Source organism: Eublepharis macularius, chromosome 13, assembly GCF_028583425.1.
Source record: "Eublepharis macularius isolate TG4126 chromosome 13, MPM_Emac_v1.0, whole genome shotgun sequence".
NCBI lineage: Eukaryota > Metazoa > Chordata > Lepidosauria > Squamata > Eublepharidae > Eublepharis > Eublepharis macularius.
In genome coordinates, this window is record NC_072802.1 from 37,011,605 (window position 1) to 37,031,966 (window position 20,362).

Below are 20,362 nucleotides of genomic sequence, written 5' to 3' on the forward strand. Positions count from 1 at the left end.
GGACCTGGAGCTTGGAGCTGGAACTCTGATGCATTTTAATATATGTCTGCATTACTGAGATGCTCTTTCTAGACTAAAATACAGCCATACATACTAAATTTTGCCTCCAGCCAGAATGAGGCTATGTCTTTAATAGGTATAACTTTTCTCAAACAGGGCTGATTAAAATGTAAAGAAAATAAATAAGGGGCAGGAAGTATAGACTGTGATCCACATAAAAGCACATAAAAAGGAGTTTAGTTTATTTAGCGTCATTAACCCGATGTTCAACTAGCTATGGATTACATTCATAATATTTCCCATTTCCAAAATATACTCATTTTTCTAAAAGACGACTAGGCTCAGGGTGATTTAACATTCTTCCAGTCTTTGTGGAAAGCCTTAAAATTCCTTTGGTTTTCTGGAGGGCTGAAGTGTTTAGTAGATTAACCCTGAAATCTTAAGCAGAGTTTCTCCAGTTTAAGACCATTGACTTTTTAAAACTATGACTCTAAAGTCCTTTCATCAGTTACAGAAACTCTCCTGATTAACTGGGCAGCCTTTTCTACATATTGAATTATTTTCTATGAGCATGTGCAGCAAACTTGAGTCATAGATTCTTAGAAGAGGCATCTCCTTTCTCTCTTCAACAGGAGGCAATGCTTCTTCCAAAACACAGCCAGCTATAATACATGAGCACATACTGTTTAAATACAACTAAAATTGGATTCTTTTTTTATGACTATTGTTTCAGTTACTGTTGTTATTAATTCGATTTGTAGTCCACTTTCCCCAAAAGCAGGCTCAGAGTGGATTCCATCAATTTAAAATACAAAATAAACAATTAAAACTGGTAGCATAAAGAGAGCAGTTGCCAATTTCACAACCCTCCCTCAGTAGCACATATTGCACAATCCCACATGCAGGGCTTTTTTTCAGGGGGAACGCGGGGGAACGGAGTTCCGGAACCTCTTGAAAATGGTCACATGGCTGTTGGCCCCGCCCCCTGATCTCCAGACAGAGGGGAGTTGAGATTGCCCCAAGTGGCGCAGAGGGCAATCTCAACTCCCCTCTGTCTGGAGATCAGGGGGCGGGGCCACCAGCCATGTGACCATTTTCTCCGAGGGCAACCCACTGAGTTTCACCACCTCTTTTCCCAGAAAAAAAGCCCTGCCCGCATGTAATCATTTGGGCCCACGATGGCCGATGGCAAACAACAAATAAAGGAGCTAAAGCTGGGGGGACACTCCCCCCCCATAGGAGGCTGGAGAGAGGGCCTCTTACTAGGGAGTTATATCTGTATGTAGATTTATTCAACTGGTCAAAGTCATATGAGTAAACATCAAATATTTCTGAGCCAGTATAGAGCAGTGCTTAGAGTGTTGGACTACAATGGGGTCAAATCCCCAGTCTGCCATAAAACCAGGCACTCTCTCTGCACCTAATCGACCTCACAGGATGGTTGTGAGGATAAATAATAATATTAATAACATTTGATTCATATACCACCATTCAGGACAACTTAACATCCACTTAGAGTGGTTTACAAAGTATGTGATTATTATCCCCACAACAATCACCCTGTGAGGTGGTAAAAGGACATCATCAGCATTTGCGCATACTGCATATTGCGTATGAACTTGGTTTTAGATATATGGAGATCTTTTATAGAAGCTTATGTATAGATTTGCCAGCATTGTCTTTGTGTGGAGGGAATTGCATATACAACACTGAGCTCTTGGTGAAAGGTGACAGTGGTAGAGAGTGCTGTCAAGTCATAGCTCACTTATGGCATCTCTTGGTGGGGTCTTCAAGACAAGAGATTAACAGAGGTGGTTTGCTGTTGCCTGCCTCTACTGGAGGTCTCCCATCTAAGATTAGGTTTGCCTGGGCTATCCGGGGCAAGATTAAATATTTGGAAAAATTGTTACAAATGTTCCAAAAGCTGAACCTAGAAACTGGATAGCTGTTCTGTCTGCTTTCCATTGCTTTCTGCTAGTGTTTTCAGGAGGGTTGGGTGAGGGAGAGGAACATGGGACATATGTGTGACATCACCAACATGCATTTGGTAAGCCTATTGCCAAGCTGTGCTTGTAAAGTGATGATAGCTTCATGGGTGGGGACATGGGAGGGTTCATCATCTATGCCATGGCATCACTTCTGGAGGAAGCAGATTTGTCGAAGTATCTTTAAGGGGCAGCAAATGAGCAAATATTTATTTTACCTTCATAGATGGATCTCTGTGTTTGGATGGGTAGGTAGGATTTGGATTTTCTGCTGCTATGGGCCATCTCTGCAGAACGGCAGCCTGATGCTTGCTTGGGTATCTCCCTGACTTTTCGTTATCCATGAATTGTGGCTTTAGCTACAATAAATGTGAATGAAAATAATGTCTAGAAGTTGTGTTTGGTGGCCCTTTCGGATTTCGGCAAGTAAATAAAGTATCATGAGCCACACTTTTATTTTAAACGGATTCCAGTTTTGAAGCCATGTGCCTAAAACATTTAATTTGGAAGCACTTTGCAGGTCCTAACTGTCACTGGCAGAGGCACTAGTAGGAAGTCTGTGCTAGCTTAGCTTCAGTCAAGAAGTAGTTTTCTATATGTTCAAAATTTGTAGTGAAATATATGGGTAGATGGGACTTATTTATTTATTTGTGTCACTGAGACTCAAGGAGGATTACACAGTGTGAGCTAGTACAATCAGTTTCAAGGACATTTCAATAAACAATGTAATAGGGTATATAAATGCAAATCTGCTAAGATTTAAAATCAGCAGAAACCCAATACATAGAGTTGAGGAAATCTTGAAAGAAAGCATTAGCAATTCTAAGACTGACCTATTAAACAACATCGAACTACCCAGTAGGATTGTACTAAAAGCAACAGATAGTACATAGTAGCACATAGTAGTAAAGTCTCTGGTCTGATGCATCTCTTTGAGATAGGGTTGCCAGCCTCCAGGTAGTGGCTGGAGATCCCCCGGAATTACAACTCGTCTCCAGGCCACAGAGATCAGCTCACCTGGAGAAAATGGCTACTTTGGGGAGTGGACTCTATGGAATTATGCCATGCCAAGGTCCTTTCCCTCCCCAAAAACCACTTTCTCCAGATTTCTCCAGGTTTCACCCCCCAGATCTCCAGGAATTGCCCAAGTTGGAGCTGGCAACCCTACTTTGAGACCACTACCTTATGACAAGAAAGGACCACCATTCAGTATTCTGTAGCCCCTAAACTACATTTCCTGATTGTTGATGGCTGCTTGTACTAGGGAGCCAGCTTTTTCACTCCAACAGAAGCAAAAATGGGGGGAGGGTAGGCAGAGTGACATCATGATGTCACTTCCAGTTGTACCTGGATGTCACAATGCTCTAGGAATTCCCACAGAGATTTGGGGAATTCCCACAGCATCATAACATCACTTCTGGGTACAACCAGAAGTGACACTGCAATGTGATTTCCCGCCTCCCATTTTTGCTCCCAGTGGACCAAAGAGCGGTGGAAAAGGCCAGCAGCAGGGAGACTGCCATGGCAGGCGATCTGGTAAGCATAACTTGCACAACAAGAAGGACCCTGAAGATCCAGGCAAATGCATTTACAATTTTGAAAAACCACCTCCCCCAGTGTTTTATGGCATATATTAATGTTTTTAAATTTAGGTTAATTAAAATTAGTTTTGGTTTGAGACTTTAAAAAATAATTACATGACATTCTATATCGTTAACTAATATGCCATTCCCACATATGCAGAGCTGCATTTTATAAAGTTTAGTGCAAGTTAACTGTAGGGTTGTCATTACTCATTAGCACAGAGACTTTTAGGCTCTACTATTTAGGGGCAGAGAAAGAGCACAAGAGGCAGGAAAATGCAAAAGAAGCATTCTTCAAGCGCTGAACAGTAGCAACTTGCATACATTACAGCTCCCTCTAGAGTTAAAATAGACTAAGTGCACCCTGTATCAATATTTACTTTGATCCAACTGCTCGTATCCTGTCACTTCTCTTAGCAGAGTGATGCACTGGAATGCTGCAGTACTAGGATTGAGAATCACGGTTCTGATAGCTGTATTGCACGGGCTTGAGAAATGATTGAAAAAGAGTTTCCAGGCCAGGATGTAAAACTTTAAGGGGGGGGGGGGGTTGGTTGGTTGGTGACTGTTGCTGACACTAGATGAGAGCCCCATTCGTGGCTCAGTTTTCCATCAAATTATTTCTTAGCTGTCAGCCCCTAATATCATAGAGGGACTATGTTACTGCAAAATGCAATCAAGTTGTTCCTATTGAACTGGATCTGAAGAATCTTGTTTCAGATGCAGATTCCCTGGCAGGCAATAGAACTGGCATAATAGCTGCTGTTTGATATACCCCCCGATGCTGTACTGATATACATCTCTCCCTATAGGCTAAATGATGTACCAGCTTTTAAAGATAAGATTTCCAATCCGCTTTCAAGGAAAGCAACCAGAATGAACCTCCAGTCAATCTCTGATTTACAGCAAAGGGTTTTGCCCTGCGTTGGTGAAACATAAAGCAAATGACTAGGGTCTTGTTTCAACCAACAAAGAGACGCATGTGATCAATGTAATCATCCTAGATAAAGTTATTATTGGTGAATGATAGCACTGTAAAATGATATGGAAGCATTATGCGTCGTGTTGTTGCATCTGGGCCTTTTTCTGCTGTCGCAATGGTTAAAAAAAAATCCATTACGCAGACATTGAATAATCACTCTGTCCCGTTTGCGTTTCATTGCATTTGGACCCCACCATTTTACAGTTGTTTTCTTTACACTCACATATATGGATCTGCCAACAGGGGATGAGCAAGTGCTCCTTATTTTATTTCTTTTTATACTCATTCATAATTCTGTCAATTGTTTTAGTTCTCTGCCTTTTTGCTGTTGGTTTTGTAGATTTCTATGTATTGTATGAACATGCTTTATGGCTTTTATATGCAACAGATGATGTCTAATTGAGAGCAGATAACAGGTCTGTGGGGTCTAGGCATCAGTGACCCACTGCCCACAGCCTGGCCAAAAGTGGGCACAACCAGACCAGAAATGATGTGGTGCTATAGTCAACAGTATGAGGGCTGCTGTGGGAGACTGCTGGCCTTTAAAAATGGTGGAGGAAGTGTGAGGCAAAGAGAGCAGAAGGGAGTATGAGAGCAGGACCAATGGAAGCCTGACCCCCCCCCCCCCCGATCCAGGACTTACTTGTGCCATTCCTTTTCCATTGCCGGAAGGGATGGAAATCTGATTCTGCTACTATATCGATAGGGAATAATTAGTAAGTAAGATGTAATAATATGTATATGCTATGTTAACCATCCAATAATTTTTTAAATTTTTTTTAAAAAAGAAATCTGATTCTGCTTCTTGGATGAGTGGTCTGGCAGAGACACATCACGTTGAGCCTACTTTGTTTATATTATTGTGGGGAGAGTGAAAGTATGGCTCTAAGTTGCCATAGGGAAGTCCTTTTAGATCCACCCAAGACCACCATATATAAAAGTGCAACATACGTAGACATGGTTTGAGTTACTGAAAAACAGGTGAGATGCAATAATCTCCTGTTGTGTGCAAAAATCAGAGAATTTACAGCGTGTTCTGTAAGGAACACCATGACTTAAACCTGGAACTTGTAATTGGGCTCAGGCCTTGAGTATTCTCCAGACAGACGGAAACAGCTGTGTAGGTGGTATGAAGCCCCTGATTGGCCAGGCTAGATATAATTATTGAGAGCTTGACCTTCTGCATTTTCCTGATCAATGGAGCACTGTCTTCCAGCTCCTGCACTTTCACTCTGGCCACAGCCCTGGGTTGGGTGTAGATCTAGGTACAGTTGCACCTGGCCTGGTCCTGATGCACATATGTACTTATGTCATGACTGTATGGAGGGGTACATGCATGGATCATAATCTCTGCATGCACAGCCAGACTCCAAAACTCTGTCCCCTGCACCACACCACACCTGAAACACTTTGGAGGTGGGCGTATTTTATAAAACTCATACAAATTAAAATCAGTATATTCTTAGCCATGGAAAAGCCTCATCCATCACCCTGAACTACCCCTCTGTGGCTCCTCTTATCTTCTATACCTAAAAGTGATGATGATGCCAAAATACTACTGTCATTTTGAGAGGCTAATGGTGCAATTATAATGCCACCCACCTCATAATAATATGATTTTCTGAGAGTTATACATAAATCTCATTCTGTCGGAACTTTCCTCTTCCCCCTTCCCCACCAAATGATTCTTATTCTCCTAGGGATGTATATTAAAGATTGTTTTCCATCCTTACTGCTGGCAACTTTCTAAAGAGCTGGGAAAAGAGAAGGACAATTGTATTTTATAATGTGCTAGTGATTAACAGTTTAATCCTTTGCAGAGTTACTCTACTGTAAGCCCTGGCTCTGCATAGGATTGGCCTGTTGGTAATGAAATTACATGGAAATCAGGTGGTAACTTGACAAATTATGTTTATTCTAGCATATGTGAGTGAGAACGCACTACTTCAGATGTATAATATGGAATGAAAAATGTACACATAATGAAACAGGAAAACTATTGTGATGGCCAGTGTAGTATGATACAGCTTTTGGTAGTGATTAGCTGGGTGGACAGCCTTGTTCAGGGCAGTGGGGTAATTAGAAGAGCCTTGGGCTGCCATTGGATAAGCAGCTTTGAACCTAGACATGGCCTGGGCAGTCAGAAGATTTTAGGAAATAAGGAATTAATAAAGGAGAGTAGGGTTGCCAGTCCAATGGGAGAACTTCAGGCCCCACCTGAGACTGGTACTTCTGTGCTAGAGATGGGCACGAACCAGGAAAAAAATGAACTGTGTGGTTTGTGGTTCGTCGCATTTCACGAACCATGAACATTCACAAACCTGCCCTGGTTCGCTAACCGGGTTTTTTGGTTCGTGAAAATGTCACACCTGGGTCAGCAAATTGTCACTTCTGGGTCAGTAGAAGGCCACTTCTGGGTCAGCAGAAGGTCGGCAGGAAGTCCATCCCCTGTTGCCTAGGAACGAATTGATTGGGGCCAGGCTGTCTGCAGTGACAAACCAAAAAATGAACCAAATGAACCAGCTTAAAGTTTGTGGTGGTTTGCCAGAAATGGGCTCTGATGAACCGCCAGCTTGCGAACCATGAACTGGCCCGGTTCGTGCCAAACTTTGGTTCGTATTTTGGTTCGTGCCCATCTCTATTCTGTGTATATAAACTAGTTTGTATTTATGGGCTTGCTAGCTGTTGCCAGCAAATTCTGAAGCTGCTTGGGTTCTCCAGTTTTGTTTTCTTTTGACTTTTCTTTTTAAATTGATTTTGAGGAAGAGGGTGGGTGGGACTGTTTAGTGAATTCTGATAGCTGATTGTCATGTGGATCCATATTGAGAACTGACAGCATAATGCGTTGCTGCACTCAGAGTCATTGTTATTCTATCTTGCCCCTTTCATCATTGAAAAACCTCAATAATGAAGTCAGAAAAGGAATGACAGCGCATAGGATTATATGTTAATGACAAACGCTTTATGGGTGTTCTTGGAAAACATGCAAATAATGCTCAAGTAATTATGTTCCATGGGAATGATGCTGAAGTGAATACTGAATCTGGTAAACAAAACACAGAAAAAAGCCCTTCTCTGTCTTCTCAACTTGAAAAACATCACAAAAGAAATCAGTTGGCTAGCTCTATTTAAGTGCCTTTTTAAACAACATGTTTTTTTTCTTAAAGTGAAAGAAACTTTGCATCTCAAAAGTAAGAGGAATGTATTATGTGCCTGTACGTTGCCCCTAACAGACCGGCCTAAGATTAAAGCAGCTTTTAAAAAAGGTTTTAAAATTAGTGCCAGTGCTTCCACTCACTCATAAGGTACAGCTGTGGCCCTAGGCTTTCAGCTGGCACCCAAAGCCTGTTCCAACCAAGAAGCCCATGCATATCTCATCACAGGTCATACTGATGTCTAACAGTGCAATTGTAGGCCGAGTTAGACCCTTCTAAGACCAGAGGATCCAGGGGTTAGAGTGCTGGACTAGGGAGACCCAAGTTCAAATACCCAGGTTGCCATGGAATCTTGCTGGGTGATCTTGGGACATGATTCACTCTCTCTCATCTGGCTAACTTAACCCAATTTACCTCACAGGGCTGTTGTGAGGATAAAAATGGAGGAGGGGAGAATGATACGCTGCTTTGAGCCCTTTGGAGAGAAAAGTGGGGTATGAATATCTAAAATGAATGAATAGATCGTGACAGATAGATAGAAACAGAATTTCAGTGAATGGATGCACGAGTGGAGACTGATGGACAGAAGATGCAAAGATAGATTCTCCCCAAAAGGCCATATATATTAATAAGCACTTTAAACTAGGGGCTACAGGCTCTATAGTACTTATTGGTCTATATATGAGTCTGGCATTTATTCTGAATCCCATCATCTAGGACAAAAGGTTACAAATATCTGATGGCAGATTTTTCCCCACTGCATTTCTCAGTGTTGAGCTAATTTCTAGCACGTCATTGGTTGGGTAGTAGGGTTGCCAGTCTCCTGGTGGGGGCAGGAGATCCCTCACTCCCAGCCTCCAGCCTTCACCACCACTCACTTGGCTGGTGAGAGGAAAAGGTAGGGGAACAGGTCTCCTGGGCATGCTCCTGGTGGGCGTGAAGACATCACTCCCAGGAGTGACATCATTGCACAGGCCCTGGGAGGCCTCCCACTCTTTGCACTTGGCTGATTCTTAAAGAATTTGCCCATTTGGAGCCCAAATTAGCCCTGTGAGAAACACCAGAGTGTTCCCGGGACCTGAACGATGACATCACTCCCAGGAGTGAAGTCATTGCACCATGCTGGGAGAATGCACATGATTTGCAAATGCACAAGAAGATACAGAAGTAAGTACCAGGTCCCCCCTTTGGCCAGGAAGATAAGGGAACCTGACAACTGTACTGGGGAGAGCTGAACATAATTGGAAAATTGACAGCATATGGAAATCTACCAGTGAATGTTCCAAGAGAATGAACACTGAAAGAGACAAAGGCCTACTCTAAGCATGTCTACTCAGCTAAATGAACCCAGGCATCAGGCAGTGGGGGAAAAGCCCTTCTCTCCAGACAGCCCAGAGAGCCTTAGCCAGTCTAAGTAGATTACAGAGTTGGATGGAATAAAGCAGTTTCATATATTCATATTCTGGATGGAATAAAGCAGTTTCGTGTGTTCATATTCTGGACTGCAAACTCTGCAACAATGGATTTGGCTATTACTCTTGGTGTTCCTGAAGGCCAGGGATACCTAACCTTTTGAGCCTGCACAAACATTTTAAATTCTGACACAGTATGGTAGGCAAAGCAACAACGTGGCTGCCACAAAATGGCTGCCTCAGGAGACAGAACCAGCCACAAAATGGCTGCTACAGCTTACCTTCAGTCACACAGTGAAGATCCTTGTGTTGTAGGATCAGTTCCTGTCAAAGCAATGTTTTTGAAAATCTGCACAGCCAATCAATACCCCCCTGGCCAATCAGAAGCCATGCTTTGCACCCCCCTCCCCAATTTTCTAAAAATACTTGACAGGCACCAGGAAAGTTATCAGCTGGCACAATTGTGCCCACGGGCACCATGCTGGAGACCCCTACTAAAGACTTTTCTCAATTTGTTTATTATTGTATTTTTCATTTATGTGCTGGCTTTCTCGAGAACTTTTTCAAGTGGGCTTGAGCAGGTTGTCAGGATAGACAGCCCATAAATAAATGAATAGCTCAGTGCTGTCTACTTAGACTGCACATTACAAAGTCTTTTATTTATTTATTTAGAAAATTTTTATGCTTCCTCTCCAAGGCATAAAAAAGAAACCCACAGCACAGAATGGTAATTGCAGGTACAGACACATTATAACAAAAGCAATAATAAATTTTATCTGCACAATAGTAATCAATCATTCGTCAGTATTTGAAACACAAGCATGTTTTTGCATCATAAGTAACAAAAAGCACAACCACAGCCGAAATGGAGAGGACCCCCTTCCCCAAAGTCAATAAAGTCCAAAATAAGGTTTCCCAATTCAAAACACAATTGCACTTCTCTCTTCTCTTACAGCTGCAACGGTCTGTCAGCAGAAGCACTCCGAAGCTCACTCCCGAGCAGGGAGGACCCGCAGACCAGATGCAAATAAAAGGGGAAGGGGGAAGCCGCTCTGCGCTCAACAGGACGCACGCTGATTTCCTGTTTCGTGAATCTTTTTCAAGAGTGCATAATAATAATAGTTGTGCTATTCACTATCGCTTGACTCTCTCTCTTTTTCCAAGGCAGCTTACAAAATAAAAATAATAAAAACCAAAATGTAATAGATGTTAATTAAAATCCAGCATTAGACAAATGTTGGGGAACAGTATTAGGACTTTGCATTGAGTGTGCAATGTGAGTTTTGTGCCTCCCTGACGTGCACTGGCTTTTTTCTGTTTGTGGCTATAGCAGGCCGGGAGAAATAGCTATAATGTCTCCCCTTGGCTATTTTCTCAACTACAAACTGCCCAGTTGAGTAACTAGTGGCTCCATTGTAAAACTTATATATAACCATGTAAGTAATGTGATTTTTTTGCAACAGAGTCAATAATGGCTCCATAGGGCAGTTTGCAGATGCAAAAACAATGGTGGGAGGGGTTAAAACTGCTATGGGTTACGGTCACAAACCAAAAATAGTTGGGATGTGTGTGTGTGAGAGAGGCACAAACTATCACGTGTGTGAAGCAAAGTTCTTGTGTTGTTCCCCAACAAACACAAGCATGTTGTAATGTGTAGACAAATCCTTAATCAATGGTATCTCTGTGAAGGAGTCACAGAGAGCAGGGAGAAGAGTGAGGGAAGATCAGGCATTCCCTTCTGTATAGGGCTTCCAGGGTTGGGAAACTTTTGGAGATTTGGGGATGGTGGGATTTGGGGATAGAAGGTACATCAATGGGGTATGCCATAGAGTCCACCCTCCAATGCAGCCATTTTCTCCAGGGGAATTGATCTCTATAGCCTGGAGATCAAGCATAATTCTGGGAGATCTCCAGCTACCACATGAAGGTTGGCACCCCTACTTCTGGATCTTGTCCCCCCCCCCCTTTTTTTTTTTTGCTAATACATTTGAGGGGCCAATATATTTTTGTTGATGTGAGCTGCCCCAGAAGACAGTTGTGAAAGAAAGTAATGTTAACAAACAAAATTTTTCTGTTTGAGAGCAAACAAAATCAGGCTTGATAGACCAATGATGGTCGAATCAGGCAATCTCATGTATTCTTACAAATCTGTAGATTATGTGGGTGGAGGAAAAACAATTCTATGCTCCCATTTCAACCAAATGATAAATGATTTTGTGCTTGCCTTGAGTACATGCAGACTATGCAATGCCTTTAAACGTTAATAAAGAAGGATGGTTCAATAAATACGATGATATATAAATTCCAATGCAGAGAAAGAAAATAGAATAAAAAAACCATCAAAGTGGATAGACTTGCCTGTTTCTGCAGAATCTACACTTTTGTTTAATGAATAAACTTTTATCTCTCTGAGTCAGGATGATAACCTTCCTCCCATAAATCACTGAGCAACTGTCGGCCTGCTTGGCTGCGTCTGCCTTGAATGACTGAAACAAAATGCTCTGTGAGTGATTTTAAAATTTCACCAAGTTCCGAGACAGCAGAAGAACATATAAATGTTTATACAAGCGTGTGGATTCAAAGGGCAGGAGAGCCTATTATAGGAATTCACAGCAAGATCATCCCATCATTGGGATCATCATTGAAACAACCTTATCCGGAGCATCACCAAACAAGCCAGTCCAAAAGTAGTTCTTCACAAGGCAGCGGCAGGGGACATTTTTAAAAATCCTAATCTGTAATTTGAGACCAGTTCCTCCATCTATGCAACTAGATGAGGGCCTTCTCTTTAATAGAAATGGATATTATTAGTGGTGTCTCAAACATATGGCCCTTCCCAACAAGACCAGAGGAGGTCCTGCTCTGTGTAGTCTATGAAAAGGCTGTAGAGTGGGGGAGCATCTCTGGTATATGCAGATGGTTCCAGGTTCATTCCCTGGCATCTCCATTTAGATGGATCAGGTAGTGAGTGAACTATAAGACCTTGACCTGAGACACCAGAGAGCTGGTACAAATCAAAGCAGACAATACTGACCTTGATAGATCAATGGTCTGACTCAGTATAAGGCAGCTTCATATGTGTACACCCACCTCTGGAAGAAAGGTGGGTGGAAGCCAGAGGGTGGGGTTTCTTCAATAGTGGGTCCCATAGGTGTCAAATATCTTGTCCACAATGGTTTATCTCAGGGGTCCTCAACCTTTTGAGCCTGCATGAACATTTGGAATTCTGACACAGTGTGGTGGATGCAACAACAATATGGGTGCCATAAAATGACTGCCACAGGAGGCAGAACCAGCCACAAAATGGCTGCTGCAGGAGATAGAGCCAACCACAAAATGGCTGCCAAACCTTATCTTCAGTCACACATGGCAGATCTTTGTGCTGTGGAAGCAGTTTCTGCCAAAGCAATGTTTTTAAAAATCTGCACAGCCAATCAATACTCCAGCAGTCAATCAGAAGCCATGTTTTGCCAAAGGTCAACCTGGCCCCACCCACTTTCTAAAAACACTTGGAGGCGACCAGAGAAGTTGTCAGCAGGTACAATTGTGTTCACAGGCACCACATTAGGGACCCCTGGTTTATCGGGTACCAGATCTGTTCACATTCAGGTAGCCAGCAATCTGTTCATTTTATTCTTGTTTTAAGTTTGCCCCCTTATGTTCTATCTGCTGCCAAGTTGTTTTATTTGAAGATTTTACATGCAGCTTTTACATTGTTTTTATGTTTCATTATTAGCATTTTATGATGTGTGGTGTTTGAATACTGTGAGCATCTTCAAGCTCTTTTTTTAACAGGGAGAGTGGCCAATAAATATGTTCAATACATAAATGTCATGTTTTGGAAATAGAAGAAAAAAGAAAAGAGTGAAAGAAAAGGAGAAAATTAAAATCACAACCCAATTGCAAGTTTCAAGACAGCTAGCTGACAACCAATTATCTCATGTCCCTATTGTTATGTGTAGAATTCTTGTGCATAGAGGATGTCATGTGCTTGTGCTTAGCCAATCAGAGACTGATGGTGAGCATTCCAGTTTGACTTATCTCTTTGCAAGTTCTTCCTATAGCCGTCCCAAGGCATTCCCAGGGACTTTAGTTCAAGTTCCACTGCATACTGATACCCTGTCTTTTATTAATGACAATGTGCCTCAGTGATCTAAATGTTGATTTGTAATTATTAAAACAATAGTGCTGAAAAAGGTAGGGACCTATCCCCTTAAGGGATGCCAGGTGTCTGGTTTTAACCCAGACAGGATGGAACAGAAAAAGTGAATTAATGTAACTAAAAATATAATACAAATGAATAAAACACCAGTATATAATTTAATTCAACAAACAAAAGTGCAAAAGTATGATTAAAAACAGTCATAGTGTGCTTCAACATATAAGTACCATCCCTTTGTACATAGTAAACTTACAAATATACAGGTATGTTAGTACATTTTATCTCCATATGTATAGAACCAGAACCAGACGCGTTTTGGTCCAAGGACCTTTCTCAGTGGTGTATATTTATACAAACCATTGCATCAATATAACTAATAAATCCAAAAAGCCTGACTGCACAAAATGAACACAAAGATATTATGTGAAACAGTTGTGGAGTTAATACATTCAAATCCTCCCACAAAGAAGCTTAAAGTGTATTGTGGGCAACACAACAAAATGAAGATCTCCTTTCTCAAACCAAAGATGGTCTAAGTCCCAACCAGAAATGAAACCCAGACAGTCCAATATTTGTGCTCGCTGTCTGGAAAATATATTGGGAAAAACATACAAACTTAAAAATGTTCAGACTTGTCACTGTTCCAAAATGAGTGCAGTGGTTCCCAAAAATCACTTCAGAGGGCATTTTCACCTCTGAGAACTACTCTCGTTTTCACCATTCTTACTCTTGTCTCCCTCCCTTGTCAATCAGTGGCAGCAGCTTTTCCCCTGAAGCCCCTGCTGCCCTGACTCCAGTGGCAACAAGGATGGTATGGGATGAGGGAGTCACTTTGGCATCTGTGTCTTAATGGTGTAAATATTTGTTTACTGCATTTATACCCCAGCTTTCTCCCTAATGGGGACCCAAACAAGCTTACAGCATTCTCTGGTGCAAATCCAGTTTATCCTCACAACCCTATGAAGTAGTCAGCAAGTTGGGAGAGAATAAAGGAGGAGGTGTGGGGGGCAGGGCCCCAGAATCAGTAAACTGCCCACTTCTAGCAGGGGATCTGCCTTCTAGTGTCGATGTGGCATGAAATGCACACAGCAGCTGTGGAATTTTGGGGCCTGCCTCTATCTCTGCCTTGCCAACCAATATGGTCCCCACGTGGTCAGCAATTTTTTTATCAAGTGTGTCTAGTATTTTTGTTGGAACCATCTGACAACCCTAGCCACTGCACTAATATTACCGGAACAGATGAACCACTCAGATTAAACGGATATATGTTGTAGATTGTAAGAACAAAGAACAAAACAAGAGATCAAGCATCTTTGGCATTTATTTACTCTAAATTTCTCCTTTGGTCCCAAGTCGTTTAATATTCTCTTCATGCAATGATACAATTAAAATACCCACTGCCCCATGATCTGCAAACACAATTGATAACATCTTCCTGAGTTCTTTGTGTACTGGCTTGTCAACAGGTGCTCCCTCTCTTTTTTAAATATAGTGGGAAGGATTGGGGGTTATTTCTTTCGAAAGGAGATTCTTTTGTGACTGTGAAAACATTTCAAGCATCTCTAAGCCTTTGTAAACTGTAGAATCGATTGAAACAAAAGAGAGGGCTGCAAAGCTTTCTCAACAAAAGGTCTCTCTGGAAAGTTAGCTGTCAAGCTGCTGAGAGGTAGTGTTTGTTTTCTTGGACTAAAGTATTTCTCAGAGCAAAGGATAATTTTGATGATAATTATATTCTAGTGAGGAAGACCCAGCAGCGTCAGGTATATAAATAGTGCACAACGTTTTTGTAGGCTTTTGCAGTACAATTAATACAAATGGGTAAGGCAGTTTGGTGCAGTAGTTAAGAAGGGCAGGACTCTAATCTGGAGAATCGGGTTTGATTCCCCACTCCTCCACTTAAACCCAGCTGGGTGACCTTGGGTCAGTTACATCTCTCAGAGCTCTCTCAGCCCCTCCCACCTCATAAAGATAATAACCACACACTTCGTAAACCACTCTGACTGGGCATTAAGTTGACCTGAAAGGTGGTATATAAATCGAATGTTGTTGTTGTTGCTGCTGGTGGTGCCACTACTAGGGTTTTATCTCATCAGACACAGGATGGGTGTTAGGGCCTTTGAAAAGGAATGCTAATACTCAGCAATAGCTGTGGATGTTTGTGGACTGGGCAATTTACTTGCAGGGGTAGGGCCTGCAATAAGAGCTTGGCAGCTTTTAGACTGCATTCACACATCACAATTAACCCTGTTTTGATCTGCCTTTAGCTGACCCCCATTTGTAATGACAGCTAAATGTCCAATAAACTAGGGCTTGTTAGTTGTCACCAAAATGGCATATCAAAGAAGGGTTTGTAATTAGTTTGTTAAACACTATTTGTACTATCTGTGGTTTCTTGTGAAGTCTGAATTCACAGTTTGTGGGGAAACATTTTCTGTTATATCTGCCTGGCCACTGTGATGGCCACAGAGGGAACAATAAAGACAGCAGGTTAAAAAAAAAATGTGGGTGCAAAGCTGGCAATGAAAACTCACATAACAAAAATGCCTAGGCAAATTGGAACAGTTTCCACCTTGCGCCTGATGCTTTACAATCTTGGTATAAGGGAAACTGCTAGAAAGAGACACGTCTACACCTGAGACTGTAAAAGAGTGAAGGGTCCACTTAGCATTGTGAGTCTTTAAAGTGTCTTTAAGCATGACTCCCATACCTTTGGTCCCACTGCTCTGACTGCCACCATCTCTGGGGGTGGGAAGCAGTTAATTCTGTGTAACTGATGGATTTCCCATGCCTAACCCTAGATTTCCACTGCAAAAGTGTGCATGTGCATAACAGAGAAAGTCCCTTCTCTGTCCTAGGAGGAAGCCAAGGAAAACCCTTGTCTTCACAAGGCTACTGTCTCTCCCCTTCATTTCCCCCTGTACATAGAATATCTGTGCATGCAACGCAGATTTCTGTGGAGGAAGAGCTCTAGGAAGCCTCAAGACTAAGATCCAGTTTTTAAAAGATTGATTCTAAGCACACACAAATAGATACATTAGGGGAACGGGGGGAGGAAAACATAGAATTTAGAAATGAAATAAAAGTACAGTTTTTAGGTAACTCAAGATTTACAAGGATTCTCTAGCAGCCACATCTCCTTGGTAAGGTGGGCCAAGGAGTTCAAGGTGAAAGGTGAAAAGATCTCCTTATTAGTCCTTATTTCAGGGGAGGGGGTCATTGTTGACCAGTCAGAAAGTGTGTGAAGGTTACACAAATATTCTTTCCAAAAACATCCATCCTAATAAATTATTTCATCAAGATCATGCAGATAGGATTCAGCATCCTCTAGGATGTGCGCACCAGAGTTGGCAGGCAGGCGGAAACTTCTCTGCAACTGGTCATCAAATACAGATGGAGGTTTTTTTTTTCATTGTCCTCTCCCAGAGGGATAGGCTACCTTGAAAACCTTGAAGATGTTAAAATCCTTGAGTCTCATTGTAACCTGCTCCAGCTTATAAAACTGAGTTTTGGTCAGCTGAAATCCTCACACAAAACTCTCCTCAATTACAGCAAATGCACTGGTCTCGGGCACAAAGTATTATCCATCCACATGATGGCAGTCAGAGCAGAGGGTCATTCGTTACAGAGGTGCCACCACAGAATGGCCCTGTCTCACTACAGAGAGCAGTGGTGCACACAGCAAGGTCTCCAATGTTCTACCTAACAGGCGGGCTCATATAGGAATACATGGTCTTTCAAGAACCCTGGTCCCAGACCGTTCTATATTATTGTTGTTGCTGTTGTAAATATTGTGTGTGCGTGTGTGTACATAGAAGCATGCTATCAACATGCATAGCACCTTACCGTCAAACAGGACAGGTCTTGGCCCTGAAGAGTTTACAATCTAAAACAACAAAGGAAGGAGGAAGTGGAGAAAGAATAAATAGGGGAAATCTGCCTTCGTTACATTTTTACTTCCATTTATTTCCATCTTTTACATGAGGCCTGTACTTCAGAAAGGTCACAGCTTACCTTTTCCTCTGGTAGTGGTTGTTTCAAGGTGTCAAAGACACACATGGGGTTCCCAAGCCATTGATTGAATATCACTGGGCTAGCACACTCCAAAGTAGGATGCATGTAGACTACATGGTCCATTGCACCTCAACCAACAATTACGATTCTGTTGTATTTCATGGAAAGGATGGCTTATATCTCTGAGTTATTCAATACTAAACACTACTATTGGTGGTGGAGAGTGCCCTCAAATCATAGCTGAATTATAGCGAACCCTGGTGGGATTTTCATGGCAAGAGACTAACAGAGGTAGTTTGCCATTGCCTGCCTCTGCAACCTTGGTCTTCGTTGGAGGTCTCCCATCCAATTACTAATCAAGGCCAACTCTGCTTAGCATCTGAGATCTGACGAGATCAGGCTTACCTGGGCTACCCAGGTCAGGCAAACACTACTATTAACAAGTGATAAATAATTCCAAGAGGAACAGTCGTTTTAAATCATGAGCCTTAGCAGCCCATTTTTCTTTTTGTAACTGCAAAGTCAGGCACAAACCCCCAAGATTTTAGTGCTTGACTGCTCAGTCAAGCAATTTACGCTCCTTGATGCTCATGGTCAGTCCAACATATTACCTTCTGATAGGGGATCTTTAACCTTTCAAGGGGAACTTCTACAAGAAATAGCATCAGCTGTCTCTGAGCTGCTGCAGCAGACAGAAAATGAGACCAAAAATAAATGGCAACGGAAGACTGAAGATTAAAGGTGGGTCTGTGAAGGCGTTCAAGAAAATTTCTGACTTCAGACACAAAAAAACGTCTTAGTCTGTTTCCATCAATGGGCCAGAAGAATCTGAGCACGCAAGAGAAAACGAGCAAGATCTTCCAAAACTAAGACCCCAAACAAAACATTGCCTCCATGGTTGGTGTTTCCATGTAATGTGTGAAGATGCTCATTGTGGTTGTATAGATGATCTAGCCATACAGACCTGGGCTACACATTAATTTCAACATATTTATTTATTTAAAAGTTCAGGTCCTGTCTTCTCATATGTTCAAGGCATTTAATATATTAAAAGCAAAACTGATATTCAGTCTAAAACAGCCATAATAATATGAAAAGCAAGACAGCTTTACTTGTGAAGAACTTCAAAAGGTACTTCACCAACAGACAGACAGCCTGAAGGGATCACAGCCAAACTCACAGAGAAATAGATGGCATTGACCAGCTTTCTCAGTCTGTTGTTTGTCCGTTTCATTTTGCATACGGATGGTAATTTTCTTCAACCAAACTCTTATGTTCCTGTCATGGCTCTGAGCTTATCAGAAGTGTCTGGAAACACAGAGGCCTATGAAACTTGGGATCAGATCCATCTCCAGAGGCAGCCAAACCAGATTCCCATGGAAATACTGCAGGATTTAAGAGGACAGAGACACAGCCATCTATTATTTCTGAAGAGGTGGATCTTCCTTCATCCTCTGACTCCAAAGAACTATTCACAGTTCAGAAGAAGGGCATACTGCTTTCCTACCAAGCCCTGGTGCACTAGGAAATATCCCAGCCCTGATGGAGGATACCGCTCCAGAATTTTGTGCTGGTTCTCTAATCTCTAGCAGTTTCATCCAGGGAAATGGAGCTTGAGACATTCATCTCCCTGCAGGACTACGCAAAGAGTTGAGACCCTGGAACAAGACTCAGAGCTCTTTGCTAGTCTGTTTGTACAGTCCATTAACTGCCTAGCGATCTGCCTGACAAGCTTTGCTGGACTGCATCATGGTCATCTGCCCAAAGGAGAGATCCAGAGTAATTTTATCCTCCTGTTGGAAGGGAAAGTAGCAACTAAGTAGAGAGATAAATAATTGATGGAAGAAGCCAGCCAGTATTTTTTTATTTCTTATGTGTAGTCTGAAATCAACACCAATTTTTTTCTGCCTTTTGATAAGGAATTGTCAGAGTTGTGCAAAATGTAACATATAAGTCATGTTCACATGTTATGGTGAATGTATGTATATCCTGCCTTTATGTGCCTATATTTGTTTGTAAGAAAGAGCCAACACATGTTCCTATTACAAATGAGATGGGGACAAGTACATGGATAAATGTATGGTTTCAACCAGACATTCAGCTGTACATGCATAACATAAATGCTAGTCAACACATGTATAAAGAAAAACCAAATGTTCACTGTATATGGATTGTATATGCATTCACTGTAACTTATGAACAGAGCTATAACTGGGCTCTTATACAGTGGCCATAAAGGAAAGATCTTGTCTTGGAAGTCTTATATCCCTAAAGCTTGCCTGAAACACACTCTGAAGGAAAACAGTCTGCAGGTTATGCTAAAAAAAGATAATTAAATTTCCAATAATTCATTGTATGTAATGCATTTCCTACCAAGCCCTGGTGTGCTAGGAAACATTCCAGCCCTGATGGGGGATACTGCATTGGATGCTTTTAATGGTCCAAGCCAGGTGTCCTATCCAAACCCTCTGACTCCTTCTGTACAAACCACTGAAAGCTCCTCACCCCTCTGTAAGTCTGAACATCAGAAAGTACACTTAGAGTGTATTCAGTGAAACCATCACACAGGGCCCTGACATTTTAGAATCCCTCCAACTCACAGATAAAGAGCACAGGTTGGACAGTAATAAGGCCTGCTCTGGAACAAGAGTTCAATTGAGCTTTGACTCTTGTCAGAGCAATATCTGTGCTAATTAGGAGCTCTCCCAGGTCCTGAAGACTCCTACTCTGGCCACTATTTGCTGCCTGCTGTCAACTTTAAAATCTGAAAGACTCAATGCAGCATCTCTGAGAATTTTAAAGGTCATAGGGCTTTGGAGATAATACAGAGCAAGCCACTGACTCTATAAATGCACTGCAGTGGTTTTCGCCAAGGGCTGATTCACGCATGTATGTTCATTGGGTTTGAAGCTCTCCGCTGAAAACGTGTTTTGCATCCTCTTAAAAGAGTTAGAGCTGAGGATTAGAGATGCCTCCAAAACTCTCTTCTCATTTTTTCCTCTTATTCTGATATTCAAAATGACCTGGACTTGTTTCTGAACCAATATATAAAGAGTCTTCATCAGCCACAAT